This window comes from Palaemon carinicauda, chromosome 42 (genome assembly GCF_036898095.1).
Source record: "Palaemon carinicauda isolate YSFRI2023 chromosome 42, ASM3689809v2, whole genome shotgun sequence".
Taxonomy (NCBI): Eukaryota; Metazoa; Arthropoda; class Malacostraca; order Decapoda; family Palaemonidae; genus Palaemon; species Palaemon carinicauda.
This window is the reverse complement of record NC_090766.1, coordinates 30,385,186-30,392,471: the sequence shown is the minus strand read 5'-3', so window position 1 is coordinate 30,392,471 and position 7,286 is coordinate 30,385,186.

Below are 7,286 nucleotides of genomic sequence, written 5' to 3'. Positions count from 1 at the left end.
CATTCACCCCAACGTTCGAAGGGCAGTCTACTTCCTTTCGAGCAAAGCCTAGAGGAGCAGCCAGAGGCTCGTCTAGGCGCCCCTCAAGGGGAGGGGGATTCAGGGGTGGTCGCGGTCAGGGAGGCAAGACCTCAGGACGGCAGTCCAAGTGAGATGATGCCGGTAGGAGGGAGACTTCAGAATTTTCGGGATCGGTGGACCTTCGATCCCTGGGCCCACAGCCTACTCAAGAATGGACTGGGATGGAGCTGGTACAGCACTCCACCCCCGTGCCCTCGGTTTTTCCAACATTCCACCCCCGTTCTGGAGGAGTACGTTCAAGAACTGTTGGAGAAAAAAGTGACCCGAAGGGTGAAGTCCATCAAATTCCAAGGGAGGCTGTTTTGTGTTCCCAAGAAAGACTCGGAAAAGCTCAGAGTCATTCTGGACTTGTCGCCACTCAACAAGTTCATAGTGGATTGCAAATTCAAAATGCTAACACTGCAACACATAAGGACCTTACTGCCCAAGAGGGCATATTCCGTCTCTATAGACTTGTCAGACGCCTATTGGCACGTTCCAATCAACCGTCGACTCTCCCCCTACCTAGGGTTCAGGCTACAACGAAGACTATACGCCTTCAGAGCCATGCCATTCGGGCTAAATATAGCCCCAAGGATTTTCACGAAGCTTGCGAGCGTAGCTCTCAAACAATTACGCCTAAAGGGAATTCAGGTAGTAGCCTACCTGGACGACTGGCTGGTGTGGGCAGCATCCGAGACAGAATGCTTGCAAGCTTCCAGTCAAGTGATCCAGTTCCTAGATTACCTAGGCTTCAAGATCAACAAGAAAAAGTCTCGACTTTCTCCATCTCAAAAGTTCCAGTGGCTGGGAATCCACTGGGACCTAATGTCACACCGTTTCTCCATCCCGGCGAAGAAAAAGAAGGAGATAGCGGGTTCTGTCAAGAGACTTCTAGATTCCGAAAGGATATCAAGACGCGAATAGGAGAGGGTACTGGGCTCTCTCCAGTTTGCTTCGGTGACAGACCCAGTGCTAAGAGCACAGCTAAAGGATGCAACCGGAGTTTGGAGAAGTTATGCATCAAACGCGCGAAGAGATCTGAGAAGACCAGTTCCGCTTCGGCTACGTACTCTTCTCAGGCCTTGGTCCCAAGCCAGACATCTAAAGAAGTCGGTTCTTCTTCAGCCACCTCCCCCGTCGGTGACGATTCACTCAGACGCCTCGAAGGAGGGATGGGGAGATCACTCTCATCGGAAAAAAGTCCAGGGGACTTGGTCCAAGCTATTCAAGACCTTTCACATAAACTTTCTAGAAGCTATGGCAGTGCTCCTTACCTTAAAGAAAGTCTCCCCGCGTCACTCGATCCACATAAGGTTGGTGATGGACAGCGAGGTAGTTGTGAGATGCTTGAATCGACAAGGATCGAGGTCACCACCTCTCAACCAGGTGATGTTGGCCATCTTCCGATTGGCGGAAAAGAAGAAGTGGTACCTGTCGGCAGTTCACCTTCAAGGAGTCCGCAATGTGACAGCGGACGCTCTATCCAGGTTCACACCGATAGAGTCGGAATGGTCCTTAGACGCAGGATCATTCTCCTTCATTCTGAATCAAGTCCCACAACTGCAGATAGACCTCTTTGCGACGAAAGACAACAAGAAGTTGCCCCTGTACGTGTCCCCGTACGAGGACCCCTTAGCGGAAGCAGTGGACGCGATGTCCCTCGACTGGAACAGATGGTCCAGGATTTATCTGTTCCCTCCTCACAACCTTCTGTTGAGGGTCCTCAACAAACTGAGATCCTTCAAAGGGGTAGCGGCAATAGTGGCCCACAAGTGGCCGAACAGCGTGTGGTTCCCCTTGGCATTGGAACTACAGCTGAAGTTTGTACCGCTAACAGATCCAGTTCTGACCCAGCGAGTCCAGAAGTCGACTGTCTGCGCTTCATTACAGAAAACCCGGACCCTGCAGCTCATGGTTTTCTCTCCCTAGCGGTGAGAAAGCGTTTCGGGATTTCGAAAGCCAGCATAGACTTCCTAGAGGAATATAAGTGCAAATCTACTAGAAGGCAATATGAGTCATCTTGGAGAAAATGGGTGGCCTTTGGCAAGGCGAAGAATCCGCAGGAGATCTCGACAGACTTCTGCTTATCTTTCTTCATCCACCTCCATGGTCAAGGATTGGCAGCTAACACGATTTCAGCGTGTAAGTCTGCTTTGACAAGACCCATTCTATATGCCTTCCAGGTCGACCTAGGTAACGAGATCTTTAACCCTGGATAGGTACGGTGGGTCGTTTGCGACCCCGAGCGTAAAAAAAAAACAGGTTTTTCTCACGTGACTCACCCCCGTGACTGAATTTGTGGGTGATCGACCTGCAGGAGGTGTCTCCCCTACACGCTCTAGTAGTGTCCAGATGTGCATTGCTGTAGCTGTACTCCTTCCCCGATTTCTGAGACGCGTCGGGGTCGTTCGCGTCCGAGTTTACCCTTCTAGGGTAGTTTGCATAATTATCAAAGTTATTACGTATTATGAAATTGTCGTAGAATGGTGCAACTTGTATAGGTTATCAGTTGTGGAAAGTCTTGGTGGATTGTTTGGCTACCATGTGCATGTTTTTTTTTTTAGTTAAAATGTCGTTCATCACCACGAGGACCATTTTACCGCGAGTGCCCCTTTTTCATTTTTTTTCATTTTTTTGCTAAGTCATTTTTCCGTAAGATATTGCCAAATAGTGTCGTAAAACTTTTGCTTGTTTAGTGTTGGAAAGTGTGTCTAGATGATCTGGCTACCCATGCATGACTTTGTTTTTGTCAGATACGACGTAGTTATTGGTATATTGGGTATTTAACTGCGGTTACCAATTTCTGTTTTTTTTTCAATATTTGTAAAAATTACTACGTAGTAAGGAATTGCCGTATATTATTCATTTTTTTTTCATGTTTATGTGTTAGAAAGTGTGCCTTGATGGTTGGGCTAACACGTGCATGTCTTTTTTTTTATCTGAGATGTCGTATATTAGAATGTCGGGCATTTTACCGCGAGTGTCCCTTTTTCCTTTTTTTTCATTTTTTTGCCAAGTCATTTTTCCGTAAGATATTGCGAAATAGTGTCGTAAAACTTTTGCTTTTTTAGTGTTGGAAAGTGTGTCTAGATGATCTGGCTACCCATGCGTGATTTTGTTTTTGTCAGATACGACGTAGTTATTGGTATATTGGGTATTTAACTGCGGTTGCCAATTTCTGTTTTTTTTCAATATTTGTAAAAATTTACTACGTAGTAAGGAATTGCCGTATATTATTGATTTTTTTTTCATGTTTATGTGTTAGAAAGTGTGCCTTGATGGTTGGGCTAACACGTGCATGTCTTTTTTTTTATCTGAGATGCCGTATATTAGAATGTTGGGCATTTTTCAGCGAGTGCCCCTTATTATTTGTTTTGCATTTTTTTGCTTAGTCATGTTACCGTAAGGAATTGGCAAGTAGTGTTGCAAAACTTATATTTTTATAGTGTTGGAAAGTGTTTTTAGATGATCTGGCTACCCATGCCTATTTTTCTTTTAGCCAGATATGGCGTATATATAAGTATGTGTTCGATTTTCCTGTGATTGCCATTTTTTCGTTTTTTCCCATTTCTTTCAAAATTACTACGTACTAAGGAACTATCACAGAGTAATATTTCATTTATATGTTTATTTGTCGGAAAATATGCCTTGATGGTTTGCCTAGCACGTGGCTGAAATTTTTTTTTTTCTGAAATGCCGTATATTAGAATGGCCATTTTTCCACGAGTGCCCCTTTTTATTTGTTTTGCATTTTTTTGCTTAGTCATGTTACCGTAAGGAATTGGCAAGTAGTGTCGCAAAACTTATAATTTTATAGTGTTGGAAAGTGTTTCTAGATGATCTGGCTACCCATGCCTATCTTCTTTTTTTAGCCAGATATGGCGTATATATAGGTATGTGTTCGATTTTCCTGTGATTGCCATTTTTTCGTTTTTTCCCATTTCTTTCAAAATTACTACGTACTAAGGAACTATCACAGAGTAATTATTCATTTAGATGTTTATTTGTCGGAAAATGTGCCTTGATGGTTTGACTAGCACGTGGCTGAATTTTTTTTTTCTGAAATGCCGTATATTAGAATGTTAGCCATTTTTCCTCGAGTGCCCCTTTTTATTTGTTTTGCATTTTTTTGCTTAGTCATGTTACCGTAAGGAATTGGCAAGTAGTGTCGCAAAACTTATATTTTTATAGTGTTGGAAAGTGTTTCTAGATGATCTGGCTACCCATGCCTATCTTTTATTTAGCCAGATATGGCGTATATATAGGTATGTGTTCGATTTTCCGGTGATTGCCATTTTTTCGTTTTTTCCCAATTCTTTCAAAATTACTACGTACTAAGGAACTATCACAGAGTAATGATTCCTCTAGATGTTTATTTGTCGGAAAATTTTGTTTACTTTTTTTTTGATTGAATATCATCAAATTTTTTTAGCTAAAATATTGTTTTACATTTTTTTTTTCGATTTTATTTCCCTTCAAAAAAATTTTTTTGGGTCAGAATTTTAATTTTATATTCGTAAAATAATCGACAATTATCCAGCAACCCACCATACAATATTTATGCATATCCAATAATAATTAGATTAGTAAATAACACCTTGAAATTGACAGACCCTTCCTACATTTCAAGTGGCAGATTAGGGAGTCTGAGTCAGTGTGGTTGGCGGCCATTTTGTGGACATATCCGAAGCGTAAGCTGCCCTATCTATATATATTCTTGTTCCCTATAGAATTTGTGATATTTTGGTATATTTTTACCTGCAAAAATATCATATTATATATTAAATATATGTATTTTTTTACGGAATTTCTAAGTACTCAAAAAATTACCTTTAGATATGGCCCCTGATATAAATGTAATTTACAAAATAATGAAGATTTTTTTACATATTTCTATTTTAGGATAACATATGTTTATTCCCTAAAAAAATTAGCCACTTCCTATTTCATTTGGGTACCCAAAAAAATTCATGAAATTTGGACAAATTTTTTTGGCCAAAAAAAGTTACCCTTTTTTTCTCATTTCAGATCTTCACCTCCATGGGTCTGACTTCATCCAAAATACATCAAGATGTGTCCTAAACATTCAAGAATCAATTCCTAAAAGGATTTGTGTATATATGTATAAACTTTTTTTTTATGAATTTTTATGTCAGGTCTTTTTTTTTTCTACTTAATTTTTTAAAATATTTATAATAAATAGTTTTTCTGCAGATGAGTAGTATTTATCTATACAGTTGTTTTAAGCATTCATTGAAGTTTTTTTTGGCAAAAGAAAAAAGGAGGTTACTGCAAAAACTGATTTTTCAAGAATTTTTTTTGGCGTCGGGGTCGTTCGCGTCCGAGTATACCCTTAAAGGGGTGTCCGAGGACCGTACCTATCCAGGGTTAATAAAGTTCCGAAAGCCTGTGCTAGGCTCAGACCTTCAGCACCTCCAAAGCCCATTTCATGGTCTTTAAGCAAAGTTCTTCATTTCGCTTCTCTGTTGAGCAATGAAGAGTGTGCGTTAAAGGATTTGACACAAAAAGTTATTTTCCTATTTGCACTCGCATCCGGGGCCTGGGTTAGTGAGATTGTAGCCCTCTCGAGAGAGGCAGGTCGTGTTCAGTTCCTGGATGGGGTAGAACTGAACCTGTTTCCGGATCCTACGTTTCTCGCCAAGAATGAGTTACCCACCAACAGGTGGGGTCCCTGGAGAATCTGCCCTCTGAAAGAAGATGCATCTCTATGTCCAGCAGAATGCCTAAAGGTCTATCTTCATAGAACTTCAGACTTCAAGGGTGGTCAACTATTCAGGGGAGAAACATCAGGCTCAAATTTATCTCTGAATCAACTCAGAGCGAAAATCACATATTTTATTCGCAGATCCTGACAGTACACCCGCAGGTCACGATCCGAGGAAAGTTGCCTCATCCTTAAATTTCTTTAATTGTATGGATTTTGAACATCTCCATTCATACACTGGCTGGAAGTCTTCCAGAGTGTTCTTTCGCCACTATGCGAAGCAAGTAGAGGAACTAAAGAGATCTGTGGTAGCAGTGGGTCGCGTCGTTAACCCTACTGTTTAACTCTGCGAGGAACAGTGGTTTTAATTGGGACAATTAATTCCAGGGTGAGTGTGTAGTTACATACTATACTACAAACTAAATGAGGGCACTGAGTTGCCCATGTAGACTGTTCCATTTCCAAAGATGAACCTAGCATAAGTGCAGACATGTGTGCCGAGCGTTTCTAACGCTAATGTCATTGATTTGTAATACAGACTTTTATGACTTTGATACCTCGGTATCTTAAAAGTGGCATTTAATGTTTTTTCTTTCAGATAAACAAGTTCTGTTTACTATCATACTTATGCTTAAAGTTTTGGGCTATCCTCTTCTTATATATATATATATATATATATATATATATATATATATATATATATATATATATATATATATATATATATATATATATATATATATATATATATATATATATATATTGTGGTTAACCTGTCTATTTATTGCCTGTCAATGAACTTGTTCTTGAGAACCTTGCGTCTCCTTCACCTGTGTCAATTTATTGGTATAATTGAGCATTCATTTTATGTACCTTATCTGGGATAATTCTAATAGAATTGTTCCTTTATGCAAGCTATGTTGCATTGGTTTTCCTCCTATGCGGATATAAACCTTTGTCCAATACAAGTATTGTGCGGATAACTGGTCGATATTTCATATTGACGCAGTGGTTCTTTACAAACTATGCTTTACTTAATATAGGGTGAGACCACTATATTAGCTTGCCTTGTATTCATACATAGGTATATGTACTCTTCGAGACTTTTCCAGAGTCTAGTAGGACTCTTCCCTGTAGGGGGCAGGAAGCTCTAACATGGTTTATAGTTAGTTGAAAAGATGTATAACGGTAACATCTTAGGTCTCTAGGTCTAGTCGACCGGGGAAAAATTACCTCCGGGGAGTACGGCACGTTCTGAGAATCCACAGATACAGTAATGCTCTGGTATACTTCCATCAGGACGACATGGCTTGAACCCAAAAAACGGATTTTGAGCGAAGCAAAAAACTATTTTTGGGTGAGATGGCCATGTCGTCCTGATGGACCCCGCCCTTCCCTTTCTAAGAAAGGGCTGTAGGACCCCTCCTTACATACAGTATCTCTAGCACCTCGTGTACGCTACAAGGAATACAGATGGCGCCAGGATTGGCGCCAGGCA